Source organism: Phacochoerus africanus, chromosome 16, assembly GCF_016906955.1.
Source record: "Phacochoerus africanus isolate WHEZ1 chromosome 16, ROS_Pafr_v1, whole genome shotgun sequence".
NCBI classification, from domain to species: Eukaryota; Metazoa; Chordata; class Mammalia; order Artiodactyla; family Suidae; genus Phacochoerus; species Phacochoerus africanus.
The window spans coordinates 46,873,078-46,887,842 of NC_062559.1; positions in this window are offsets into that span (position 1 = coordinate 46,873,078).

Consider the following 14,765-nt stretch of genomic DNA (forward strand, 5'->3'; position numbering starts at 1 on the left):
AACAACTTACCGTCTGGTAACATTTTTCTGTTCTATTTTTAATGGCTATAAAGTTTCTATCACATTCAGTAATTATCTTCAATCTCAAAAGGAGAAAGGAAATTCCATAATAAGAACTACATGCAACACTGAGTGTACAGGTGCCAGAAAATATTGTTTTGTTTAGTGGAGATGAGATCGTAAAAATATGGCTCTTTATAATGCATGTTCTCAAGTTTATTTATAGACACTATGACAGGGCACTCAAACTCCTTATTTAATCACTAACAGAAACATTATTTCAAAAGGGAATTAGGGCGGTGAAAATATATTTTTAAATGGTGTATTCTCTGGAGCCATCTCATTTTTTCTTACTATTGTCAACTATAGTTATCCAGGAAAAAAAAAAAATTCAGGAGGCCATTTAAGCCACAACAAACAAAAGCGTTTTAAATTTCTCAGGGGCAAGCTACATTCCGTCTCGAAGGAAATTGGAAGGGATATCAAAGAGAATTTATTGTCTGATGACCACCCCTAGTTCTTTAGTGAAAGCTATAAGAGAAAAAAACAGCAGCAGTTAAGAGATCTGAGGTAAACTTTCTTTAAGGATGGGCAAAAGAGAGGGAGCTTGAGATACCACCAATTTTAACTTTTCTGCTTTAGGACAATGGATATCTTTGCTAATAAGTAGGTAATTCGTTATTGCATTTCCAGATAAGTCAGATTAAGCAATTATTCCAGGTTATCGTGATTCCTTCTAAAAGGGCAAAATAATGACCTCACTAACCATGAAGTCCATTCCACACAATCAAGAGTAAAAGTGACCCCCATCCCGGCCATTCACAACGTAATCATGACTAATCCCTTCTCTCCACTTACGATAATGCACATGAAACTGAATGCTGGGAAAGTAAATAGTGCCTTTCTGTCCATTTCCCAAAAGTACTTCCCCAAAAAGAAAAAAGAAAAAAAAATTATAGATACAAAATGCTGCGTTTTACTTCTATCACTGTATTTACAAAGACACATCTATTTCTTAAGAGTCTCCTTCATTATTAGAGATCTCTTCAAATAAATGAAGTGGAGTTAACTATATTTTTTGTTCAAATTTCCATGTCCTAAGTTTATATTCTTTGTGGGAGGTAGGTTTGCAAGGGTTTATTCCAGAAAGGACATTGGACTAAATGGTTTTGATGCAGAAAATTAACGGTGGAAAAGTTTCACATACTCATTGATAAATAAAAGGAATTTTTCAGGATACGTAGTCACTTTTATTGAAGGGAGTGGAATGGGGACGGAATGTAAAAAAGGAGAAATATTTGTACACATTCTTTGTGGACCCATTTTGGAATTCTCTGCTTAGTTGATAAAGCCATGTCCCTGTGTTTGATTTTTTTCCTAATACAGACAGTTAGTACAAAATAACCCACCAAGGCCACCCCTATTTCCATCAAAAACCTTGCAGCTGTTGAACTTCTGATTTGAACAAGATCCACCCCAGACTGGCATGTCACAGAGGGCAATGGCCCTGTGACATTTTAATGCATTTGGGTTTTCTTCTGCTGACCCACGACATGGGTAAATAAAGATAACCTTCACCAAGACACACAAACCGCTCCCAGGGCGCCACTGGGGGATTCGGCAAAGAGAGCAAGTGTCCCGCTAGCAGAAGCTGCCATCGGTCATGACTGTGAAGACAGAGCATGTCAGCTAAAAGGCATAGGTGAGCAGTTCTGGAAACGTGACTGCTGATAGCTGAGCAGGGCTGGGGAAAAGCCTACACAAAACGTCTTTGGCATCCAGGTCAGATGAATGGTTTTCTCAGCTCTATTTCTCATTAACCATTTAGAAAGGGATTATCCCAAATTTTGCCTATTTAGTTGTTTTTGTTTTCTGGCTTAAAGTGCCACACGGTTACCTAATAAAAATTACACCACATTAAACAGGCTGTGTTGAGTATGCTGCAATTCGTGTGACTTGACTGGTACTATTTTAAGTGTCTGTTCTCTGAATTCCCTTGGAATTTATGCTGTTAACTCCCATGAATACGAACAGACCTCCCAAGCCTGTAGTTACACACGCCATATATTTATTAGGAGGCAGCTTAACTTCTAGACGCTGCACAGAGGGCTGTATTTTGTCCCTGAGCACTTGAGTTCCTGAACATACTTGTTTGAAAACGCCTCTTAAAATATATGGTTTAGCTGGACAGACTAAAAATTTTGTGTAATCAGAGAGAATGTTTAGAAAACATTGTTTGGGGAAGAAAGTAATGCTTTAATGCTACTTCCAAGAGAATAAATAATGCAATTCTGTTTCTCCAGGGCCATGAGTATGCTGGCTTTCGTATTGCTAATAAAACAAAGGAGAGACAGCCCTCAGAAGGGGGCGATACAAAAACATCAAACATGTAACCATTTGGCCTGGAAACATGTACCAGGGCCAAAATCGGGCTATTTCTCTAATAAAACAAACACAAAATAGCCACTTCAAAGGCTTTGGAGGTAAAAGATAAGGTTCAAGTCAAAGAGAAAAATCTCTTGGTGATGTCCATGCCTATATATCTGAAGAGAGAGCTTTCATTTTTTTCAAGAAAAGTTTTCACCTAATTTTAAATGATCAGAATTTGTTTTATACTATGGCTGAGTGGGGTAACATCCTTGCTTCTTTAATTTATAAGATATTTGTTGGTATTATTACCTATGGAAGAATATTATAATTTTGTTCTACATAGCACTCCATTTCCAACAAAAGAAAATTCACCCCAAACTGTATAAGTTTTTAATTTGTAACAATTAATTCAGAGCAGTTCTGAACAATTAGCTAAATATTGTTGAAAACAAGAGTTTAAGTTTTATAAGTTCCCAAGTCATCCTGATTTCTATTACTTAATGAAATTTAGTCTCTAAAAATTAAGGATCCTGATAAAGTCATAGATTAGAAAATACATACATATTAAGGTTTCCCGAACTTCCATTTCATCCAAACCCATCTAAAACTGCTATGAAAGGGTGTGGAATCAATGGGGAAGTAGCGCCACCATCTGGACATTTTTAGAGTGACAGGCATAAATTCTTTTTCCTTTCAAAGGTCAACACTCTGCAACTGCACAAGCACTTTGGGGAAAAAACTGGTTTAGGAGTTCCCATCGTGGCTCAGTGGTTAACGAATCCGACTAGGAACCATGAGGTTTCGGGTTCGATCCCTGGCCTCGCTTAGTGGGTTAAGGATCTGGGGTTGCTGGGAGCTGTGGTGTAGGTCACAGCTGTGGCTCGGATCTGGCATTGCTGTAGCTCTGGCATAGGCCAGCGTCTACAGCTCTGATTAGACCCCTAGCCTGGGAGCCTCCATGTGCTGTGGGAGCAGCCCTGGAAAAGGCAAAAAGCCAAAAAACAAACAAACAAACAAACTAGTTCAGTTTACCTAAGTGTACTCATGTATCTAAGACTACTTCATGTCACACTTAACCCTTTTCCTGTACTGCTGTCCGTACAGAGTCTTTCCATGTTGGAGATGATGCTCTTCTCGACGGCTGAAAGTGAATGACCCATCATAAATTATAGAGGGTGCAGCCTGAAGGGAACGTCAACTCCAACATTTTCAACTTGAAACCCAGACATACATAAGGTTAGTGCATGTACATGTGTTTCAGGACGTTAAACTTCCTCACCTACAGGGTGAGGGGAAAAATCACTTCTACTTCATGGGATAACTGGAGGGTAAAATGAGACAATGCCTATTTGGTGCTTAGCAGTGTCTGGAACCCAGTGGCAGTCAATAATGGGAGGTACTATTAAAACGCATAGTTATTAACGTCTTCTCAAACATCCGAATGAACTTTCGTGGGCTTGGCAAGGACACCAAGATGTTGTCCCGTCCGGCTCCCGTCCCGAAAAGAAAGTGTCCATACTTCAAAGTTGTGAGAAACTCAGTGAGAGAGTTCCTTCGCAGGGTTCTCCACCTCCTACCCTCTGGCCCCACTCTCCTTCTCCTCCTAAACCTTCTGCCCAAACCCCTTCCACTAAACCTTCCTTCCAGAACCACCGGCAAGCCACCTGCCTCCTGTCTCCAGGTATCTCATTTCATCCTTTGTTTGCACAGTCCACCTCTTTGCTTTTCTAAGGCCCATCCTTCATGGAGGCTCAGTTTCCACCTTTTCTGAGAGTCTACCTCCCTCTCTCTTCCCTACCACCCCTTCCACACCTGGAAAGATGTCAGTGTTGGAGGCTCTTCCTTTCCCTTTGTTTACCACTTGGCTTCGTGCAGCCATTACACCCCTGCCAGGCAGGAACAGGATGCTAAACATTGTTGTGCCCAGAAACTCGGTTGAGGGTTTGCTTGGATGATATTAACCACAGAGCATGAAAATAGAGAAAATACATCTCCATACCCACACCTTTATCACTAAGATGAGCTGTCAAAAATTTGACCCAAATTGATCCTAGAAATGAAACCAAAATCCCTGACCTACATTAGAACTGTTCACAAATCAGCAAACATAAGGGCCACGCTCCTGGGCCACAACAAAAGGAGGAGAAGAATGCATCTGCTCTTTTCTCATTTCTACGGAGAACCCTCTTCTCCCCAGGCAGCCCCCATGTAAGGACGTATTTGTGCATCCTCAAATACATGCTGGCATTTCTCCGGGGTGGTAGAGGAGGCACCTGGAGGCAAATGGAGAGACACCTGCACAGGGGGAGCCTAGGCTGTAGACCAGGTGGCCCTGAGTTGGAATCCTGCTTCCACTACCCACTAGCTGTGTGACCCGGGTATGCTGGTTAACTTCTCCAACAGTCCCTTTCCTCCTCTGTCTGATTTCATACTAATTCCACCCAGGATTTTGTGACGAGTAAATGATTTGCATGGTGCCTTGGCACACACACTGAGAGCCCGGAGAGAACAGGGCCGTTTGAGGATTGTTCCCCTGCATGCGTCTTTGGCCACCGTTTCAGAATTTCCTAGCCTCCTTCTTTTTGTAATCCAAAGGTTTAAATGCAACTTCATTCTAGAATCACCAGTAGAGGCCACTCAAGGACAGACTGAATTCTTACTAACCCCAAGTCTGACTTCTAAGTTGAGGACTGCCTCATTTTAGTTAAAATAACATATTTTATGGTTAACATTTTGTTTTAACATTATTATTCTACATTGTCCTTTAAGAGATACCCTGCAGCAATCTGATCAACATCTGCTTATAGCGTTTTCTTCACTTCAAGTCTGTGTGGAGAGAGCCAGCTTAACACCTGCTGGCCAGAGAAGTAGAGGATGCCATCGCGTTTCAGTGCCATTGCAGGAGTCTAAGATGAGGATCAGAGCAGGCAGAAAGGGACCGGGGCCTGCACCCACATAAGTACTGGGGGGAGCTAGTGGGAGAGATGTGATTGCCTCAGAGACTCGGATGTGAGTTTATATGCTCTGGGTGGCCTGGAGATACTAAGAAAGGAAAAAGGGGCACTCCAACCCTCAAAAAGTCAGACCTGCTTGCAGTAGATAAAATAAATATGTGTGAAGAGACTTAAGGTTACTTAAAATGAAACACAGAAATGTTACGAATGCCACACTTGCGTGAATTTTTTTCATCATAAATACACAGTACTTCCCAGTGTTAAAAATGCTTTCACATCTATTATGTTATCTCATCTTCAAAATGATCCCAGGAGTGTGCAAGATCACAAACCCTTCTTCTGGGCAGCTGCCGTGTCTTATGGTGCCTTGACTCTGCCCCAGGTCACTGGACATAAGAGACGCTCAGTCAATGTTTGTTGAATGAATGATCAAAACAGGTAAAACCAGAACATCAATTACGTCTTCACACACAATCCTATTATTTGCATAATAAATTTGGCCCACATCCTAAATTGCAACAGTATCTACTAAATAGGCTATAGTTTTAGATATTCATCAAAATTGGTGAAATCCAGCCCAGGGTCTTAGTGTTGCTACCTTCCCCTGTGAAGCTTGTGAAAACTAAAAATCTTGCAATGGTATTGATGGCTAGAAGGCTGAAGATTCTGAATCAGCAGGTGTCAAGGATTTCTGCAGAATGTACCCCAGGCCACATCTCATGTGACTCTCTGTTTAGGAGGGGGCTGGGGATAAGCTGGGCAGGAGACCTCGTACCCACCGTAGCACTCAACAGAATAAATAGAACCAAGCAATAAAAACCAATGGCTTGGCAACTAGGGACCTACAACCCTAAACTGAACGGGTATGAAGGAGGAGCAGAGATTTTAAGGTTTTAAAGCAGAATCTGAAAATCACCCTCAAAGGGAGTGCAGGCATTCCTGCGAAGAGCGGATGATATGTAAGGACAGGGACTTGGGGATGATTCAACTGCCTGCAGGGTATCCCAGCACGTTTCTCTGAGGAGTAAAGATGGAGGTTACTTGTTGGACAGGCGGTAATTTAAATATAACTTAAATTATAAGGGAGATTTAGACAACACAGGAAAATCACAAATTATGAATCAGAGAGCATTGAGGTTTTATTCATCAGTGTTCAGTTCACATTCGTCCCAACTGAATGAGACAATCAGATAAATCTAACGGTTAGAAATATCTTCCTTTAGGTTTTTCAAATTTGGGTTCCTTTCAGCTTTTGTGCAGGCAGGATTATTCAGAGCAACTCGGATCTTTCTAAGTGGCAGCCATTCAAATGCTTAAAAACTGGCCCCTCCAGTTTCCCTCGGAATAAACACCGCCAGGTTTTTAGTGTTTCCATGGACCCTGCTGCCAACCTTCACCCTCTGCTCTACTCTCTTCACAGTGGCCTTCTTTAAATAGGTGTCCAATGAGAACTTCCAAAAAGACAGGCTCTGATAAAGCCAAGCTGCACCTCATGAGCACTCCATAACCATCGCCAAGTATGTCACCTCTCAGCAGAATTCACCTGTCTCTCTGGTCTCCCTGTGATGAGATTTGAATTTGTAGCCCATTTCATTTACAAAATTCCAAATGCATCAACCACATAATCCATTCTCACCACATTCTCATAAGGAAATGTTTGCTGCCACCATTTTTCAGGGGTGAGTGGAGATGGAACAGAGTAGAAATTGGAGAAAAAAAGGTGGGAGATAATGTACCTGGCTGACACTGCTAGCCAATGGCCAAAGAATTAATAACACACAGTCCTCCCAACTTCTTGCCCAAGAGGACTGATTTTTTCCCTTAAATGAGACCACACTGCCTGTAAAGAGAGTCAAGCAACTGAAGGTCAGAGGGAGAGAAGCTGTACGTGCCCTGAACCCCTAGGGAGGCCTTGCCCCGGCCCCCTGGGTGCAGGGATCTCTCGGCTCACCCAGCAACCATTTAGCGCCTGCCTCCCAGCGGGGTCAGGGAGAGAGCACCCCAGCAAGGGGCATCTGGCCACCAGGTGTCTGTTTTATTTGCCAATTCCTTTCAGCAGCAGCCAGGAAGTGAGCTATGCCCTTGATGGGCATAAATGAACAGCGTACGTGCTATCATTCATTAGGGAAGAAGGGGGCAGCTTGTGCTTTGGAAAGCATGGGGTTTTGCCCAATGGGTGAGGATAAGAACTGTGAGCAATGAGAGAGGGCCTCAGACACGGGCCAGACAGAGGCCAAACACCTGGCAGGGTTAGTACACTGCCAATGATTTGATTCCAGTGCAGGCTGCGTATTTCACATCAAACCTAAGAGGCCGGGCAGTGGCTGGGTAAAAAATTGCACTGACTCACACCCCAACTCTCTCTCTCTCTCTCACACACACACACACACACCGCACACACCGCACACAATGAAAGTTTCCTTCTCAGAGGAAAAGAGCAGTTATCAATCTCATGGAAGTCTCCCATCCTGGAGGAACGTCACCACCCAAGAAGGGCACATGTCTGCTGCCCATATGGTGCCTGGGTGACTGGCCACTCTCCTCACAGCTCCTGGCATCTGAGTGACTGGCCTGAACCCTGCTGGGTCCCTCAGCCGCCCTTCCTGGGTCGTGGAGCGCAGGCTGCAAAGGGGTGACTTTCCACACTGGGCTCTCAGCTGAAACTTATCCCCCCCTGACACACACACACACACCCTCCCCGCTCCCTTAGTCACGATGGCTCTCTCAGGACAGCCTGCATCTTAGCTGAATGTAATGAAAGAAAGTTGGCCCCAGAGGTGCCTCTGAATGTCTCGCCCAGAACGAGAAAAAACTTTTTGGCAGAACTTCCAAGCTACAAGCAAACTCCAAACGCGATTGGGCAGATCACAAACAATTAGGCGACTGCACTCCATGAGCAGCCCCTGGGGACGGGGAGGCCAGGCTGCCCGCCAGATTTCTGGTAGATGTTGCTTTGGTTGGAAGTAGGGTGCTTTTCCTTCTGTGTCCCCAGACCTCAAGGAGGCTAGAAGGAACACCAGGACTTCTTATTTGGGGCAAATCTGAGTTGTCAGTGTTTACTGAAGAGCTTCAGCTGACAACCACAGTAAGACTAGCAGGTCCGCTGAATCCATGTGAATTGTCTGTTGGGAGCGAGGCATATTTGTGCCAGAAGGAAAAGGGCCCCCCGCCCCCCTTCCCTTTTGCTCCAAATGTACAGAAGTTCTGAGGCCTGGTGGTTGGTCAGCTCTCCTCCCATGAGAGAGAAGTGAGCCGCCTGTTCTGTGGGTCTGGTGCCTGCCTCCAAGTCACAGGGAATCAAGTCCAAACGGGAGTGACTTCTTCTGACTTGAGGCCACAGGAATGACCCACGGCTTCCACGAGGGCTCCTTCCCATCGGGGGGGGGGGGTGGGGGGGTGGGAGGAGGCCGTCAGCCAGCTGTGAGCTGGTGAGTATGCCTCTGCCGCCGCCGGGCTTCTCCAAGGACAGCCCCACAGAGGGCCTCAGAGGCAAGAGTGCGGAGGCCCACCTGGCACCCTGGCAAGGGGCCTGTCCTCACGTCCAAGCATCATGCACGCGCCCAGGTCTGTTACCCAGATGTGAAAGCAATGGGTTCTGCCCAGCAAAGCCCTGCCGCTCCCCACTCCTCCCCAGATGGTGAGAAACCTGGGGCTCTGGGGCTTCTCAGCCACTACCCCTGGGGGTCTGGCAGCAAGTGGGCTGCCCCCTGGTGGAGCAAGGCTCTGACAAAGATGGAAGTGGTGATTCAGCTAATGGGCAATGCTTCCAAAATGAACTACAAGTCAGTTTACAAAAATGCAGGAGAAAAGAAACCTAATAGGTTGCAATCTCTTTTCGGGGACTGTGTTTCTAAAGGGAGTTTACATGCCATGGAAACAAATCCCTGAAGCCCAGTTTCAGCTTATTAGCGCTAAATTGGCCACAGCAAATGAGCACTGCAATTGTAAGTGACCTGAGGTTTTATAAGCGCACTGGGACTGTTTGCAGAGATTTTACATGCGCCCTGCAGAGCAGCTGAGGGGAGGCAATGTGACCAGCTCTGCTCTGCCATTTCCAAAGCCCAGAATAGCAACGAAGCAACCCCATCATGCCTCCACCCCTGCAGGGGTCTCCCAGGGCCAGAACCTTCCTTGAAATCTTTGCCCTACAGCTTGGCTTTATTGGAAAGGCAGGAAGAGGAAGTAAAAGGCACTTCAGAAGTTCTACTTGGAGAAAGAAATTACATCTCTGTTAAAAATGGATTTGGCGCAGAGAAGTAGTGAGGGTGGCCCATGAAAATCGGTGATAAAGGACAAGAGGGTGTCTGGTTCCCAGCCCAGAGGGGAACAGTGAGGAGACTGTTGCAGAGAGCAGAAAAATACCCCCTTGCCAGGAAGGGCACAGCTCTGGTAGGGCTGCCTTATTTTCTTATTTCCTACCTTCTTTCATCAAGTGTAATCCTAGGCACAGATGAAAAATAAAATACACGTTCGCAGGCATCCAATAATTTAAAAATCTGATCAGTTCTGTGAAGGAAATAAGCAGGAGATGACAGAGGAGCAGGAGAAAATGGGAGCTGGTGGGGGGCGGGGGTGGGCGGCCCAAGGAGGGAGGGAGCAGCCAGCAGGGAGGGCCCTGGGAGACGGAGGCGAGCTCTCTGAGAGACGGGCAAAAGAGGGCACTGCGGGCAGAGGGACAGGGAGCGGCAAGTCTGTGAGGCAGGAGAGAGCACTGATGCTTCTGGACGTGAACGAAAGCCCTAAGTGAGGCAGAGGGGCAAGCCATTCAGCTAGAGAGGTGGGGGGCGGCGGCTCAAATAGGCAGAGCCCTGTTATGAGAGGTTTTATTTTTTTAATGTTCCCTCTTGAAACTCCATCTATTCATAGCTGAATAAACTGACATGATTATGAATAAAATAACCCTATTATAGTGCTTCCCCAAACAGCTCATCTTGCTAAACACACACACACACTATTGAGGGTTTGCTGTGGCTGGACACTAGGCTGTTTGCTCCTTCTCTCTCCTCTCTTCCTACGAGCCACTCCTGTGGCATAACAGCTCTACGCTAGTGACTTTCAATTCTGTCTTCTCTCCAAACTTCAATATTTAATTAATTGGTGAGTTAATTAATTCAGTAAACAACGACAATTCAGTAAACATCTACTATGTGCCAAGTATTCTGTTAACTTCCGGGAATATAAAAAACTTACTAAAGCCCCCGCTTGCTCTCCTAGACCTCCACTTGGGCCCGGGACATTCAGGGCATCTGCTGGCGGGAGTACAATGCGGAGAGCAGCATGTCTGTCATACGTCCCAGGCGTTTAATGAGATGACATTTGAGCTGAGTCCCCAAGGAAGAGGAGAAGTTTCTATTGAGAAGAAGAGACTGTGGGTGAAACACCAAGACAAAGAACCAGCACCCACAAGGCAGAGAACAGGGAGTGGGCCCCAAACCTTCTGGATGGAAGTCTCAAGGAACCATCAAGTACCATTCCCGTGACTGTGAGAACCCTGTTTGTGAGGAAGAGATTTAGACACCTGAAGGGTAGTGTCCACACAGGAGAAGGATGTGGGTTTGAACCTGGAGGAGCATCAAGAAGATATGGCAATGATCCCATGACCGTTCTTCAGAAGAGATGAAGCACAAATGAGCCAAAATGAGAAACTGAACTCACGGACTAGACACACATCCTGCTCGTGGAGGTTATTAGCACTTTCCTAGAATCCCTGCTTCTAGGTATGAGACCTTCGATAGGAATGGGAGTGAAATACGGAGAGAATCTACTAGTGGGACTGCTTAACAGGTGATTAGAGACTTGGAAAACAGCACCTGTGGAGAAACATTAACAAAACCAGGACTGAACAGCTTAGGGAAGCTGGAACAGTAGCTGCACAGCCACAACACATAAAATACTTTACCGTGAAACAAAACCCAGTTGATCCTTGTATTTATTTTCTCTGGGGGCAGAAGGAAAATGGTATACTTGTAATCAAAAAGGTTTGGGCTAGATATAAGAAAGAGTTTTCTAGACAAAGAGGTCTTTTAAAAATATAGCCAATACTTTTCTCTCTGACATAATTTATGAGTGGATGTGCTTAAGTATGTTGAAATAGACCAAGTTCTTATTCCTGGGCTAAAGAGGTCAAATTGTCCGTGAATAATACAGACTTGGCCATTTCAGCCCATGGCAGACACATCAGATTATTTTTAATTTTTTTATAGTTGATTTACATTATTCTGTCAATTCCTGCTCTACAGCAAAGTGACTCAGTCATATATACATTGTTTTTCTCATGTTATCTTTCCTAATGTTCCATCAGAAGCGACCGCACATAATTTCCTCTGCTGTACAGTAGGACCCATTGCCCATCCAGTCTTACTGTAACAGTTTGCATTGTTAATCCCAAACTCCCAGTCCGTCCCTCTCCCTCCCCCAACCTCAGATTATTGAGAAATAGTTTTACCTAAATGTTTACTCGATACCTGCGCACAGTCTGTTCCTTACCTCTTTGTTGGCTGAAGGGAAAGCGGAACTGCCGATGGATCCTGCTCCCTTTTACCTTCCTGCTCTATTTCAGACCAAATCGACTGAATAGTTCGTATTTTCATTTGCTGTCTTTGCTTGTATTATCAAAGGCGTTTTTCCCCAGTAGTTCCTAAGGAAAGCTCTGTTTTATTTATGCTTTCATTGCTAGCCCTTATTCCCACAAGAGACAGAATGCTGATGCAAACTGCATTCTATAAACTCACACAATGAATGAAATTCTGACATTACCACACCTTTCTGGGGTTTGAGGAAGTCCAAAGATGACAGAGGAGACACAGTGTGAGAAATGAAGTATTTGCCCGTGGAGTCACTAAGGCAAATTGCAGGATGGAAGACAGAACAAATCTGTCCCTAGAACAAGGGGAGCTGTGCAGCTTGAGTCTGAGGCCCTGGAGGAGGCATTCCTAACAATGATAAGTATCTGCAGACCATGAAGGTGTCTTCGTGTATCTTTCACTTCATATAACGACACCCCCTTTCATTCTCTCCCATGTCTCTCAAGTCCCTGGGGGATGCCCTCTAACAGCTTGTGTATCGACGGGCTGCTTGCCTCCCTCAACCAGAGGGCAGCTCTGACCATGATCACGCCACATGCTTGGTGAATCTGATTTGGGACTCTTGCCTGAGCCAAGGCTGCTGGAGTGCCAAGCACTGCAGGAAACACCAGATTCCAAGCGCCATCTTGCAGGACCTACTAAACAGACCTGACACCTCTGCTATCAATCAAGCTACAAAGCTGTCCGATGCTCAGTTGCTCTTTGCAGGAAATCCATGGTGCGTCAGAAGCTTGTCACCCGCCTGAATAAAAGTACTAATTTGTATCTAACTTATTTTTTAAAACTCCTCCCAGCTCTCCAACTTCGATGTCAAACTATGTTAACAACGGCTGTCTTGGAAAGTCCCTACAGAGTTTGTAAGAAATTAATGTTAGCTTCCTCTCAACAGAAAGCTAGGGCTTTGCAAAACACACCATATGCTTGTCACTTTGCCAATGAATCAAGATGTTTTTTGCAGCCTTCTGAGTCTAAATAATTAATGGTAATGTCTAAAGATTACCCCAAGGTTCAGGGAGTAAGGATAGGGCCTTTGCAGGGTCCAAAGTTACCCAACCTTGTTCAGTCCAATATTCCATGTGATAAATGGTCAGGCTTCACGACCAGCCCCCCATCCACACCCCACTCATCCCCATTGTTCATTCCCTCTTCCTTTTCCCTTTTCTCTTCTTTCTGCTATAATTAGATTCTCTGGGTTGCTTCAAGTAAGTGCTGCTGCTTCTTCCCAACCCTCAAATAATATACTTCTTCCCAGGTTTCTCCAGCTTCCTTTAATGGACAAGAGTGTGTCTCTAATCTTTTATCTGTTAACATTAGCACTGTTCTTATTAAGAGATTAATTTCCTTGCAACACACTCTCACCAACCAATTAATCCAAACCGATAAATCAAACTACATAAATCAATAGCCTCACTAATTTTGATGATTATAGGCTTTACTAAAAATTTTTGAAATAGTAGATACTGAGTTGTTCCTCTATAAAATAAAAAGACACCTTCATGATCATTTTAAATATTTTCTCTGAATCAGCAGAACCCTTTTCTGGTGTTATGATCCTACGGGAAAGAAATGAACCTACATCACTTGGTATTTATTTTTTATGCATCCTCGTCTCATTTTACCTTGCCAAAATGAAGGGCTGTTTAGTCTTCCCCTGAGTGGGTCACTGTGATATTGTAATTAAATAGACAGAAAAGTTTCTTTCCTTGTAGAGGATGATAGTAAAAAGAGCTCATTGTAACAGAGTATTTCCTGTATGCCAGGTATTGTGCTAAGAGCTTTGCAATTATTATTTCACTCAATTCACCACCCAAAAAAGCATTTCTGGATGAGTAAACTAGGGCTTGAAAGAGTTTTAAAACTTTGTTCCAAATCATACAATTAGTAAGTGGAAGAGCTAGATATTGACCTGGAATGCTCTGAGAAACTCAGACTCTCCTTAGATTTACTCCCCAAGGAAGGCTGAACCCCAACACAGCCCTTCCAGGACAGAGGAAGCAGAGTAATGAAACTCTGACTACTGCTAAGATCAGCCTCCATACAGCCTTCAGACGAGGGCTTAGCTGAAGTTGCCTTCCAAAGGACTTGTTAATTTACTTCAAGTAATTAGTAAGATGTCTAGTGTTTACTGGCAAAGGCTTTCATTTATAATCAATTCCTACAAAAATGGAAAATACCCTGACTCTGAGTCCAGGTTATTTTATTAATTAAATCATCTTTATTATTATTTACATATGTTTCATGGTAGTTCACTACCTTTCTCTCTCAATTGTGTGAATCTTCAGAAATATTAACTGTCAATGATGAAAGCCAGCATGGTAGCATAACTGAGTTCACAGCCTATGTTTTGAAATAATGATAAAAACAGCATTGTATTGCCCATAGCAAGAGTCAGTCTTCTAGGAATTCAACAAGAGTCATTCTTCCAGGAACTCACAGTCATGCTTACTGTCTTATTCTATGTAGGATGAAATCAAAACCACAATGAGGTGTCACCTCACATTAGTAAGAATGGCCCTCATCAAAAAATCTACAAATAATAAATGACACAGAGGATGCGGAGAAATTGGTGGGAATGTACATTGGTGCATTGTTGGTGGGAATGTAAATTGGTGCAGCCCCTGTGGAGAACAGTATGATGGTTCCTTAAAACACTAAAACCAGAGTTATCATATGATCCATCTTTTCTGGGTATGGCACGTACCCAGAAAAGATGAAAACTCTATTTAGAAGAGATATTTACCCCAATGTTCATAGTAGCACTATTTATAATAGCCAAGACATGGAAGCTACTTAAGTGTTCATTGTTAGATGAATGGATAAAGAAGATGTGATATAGACAGACAGACAGATATAGATA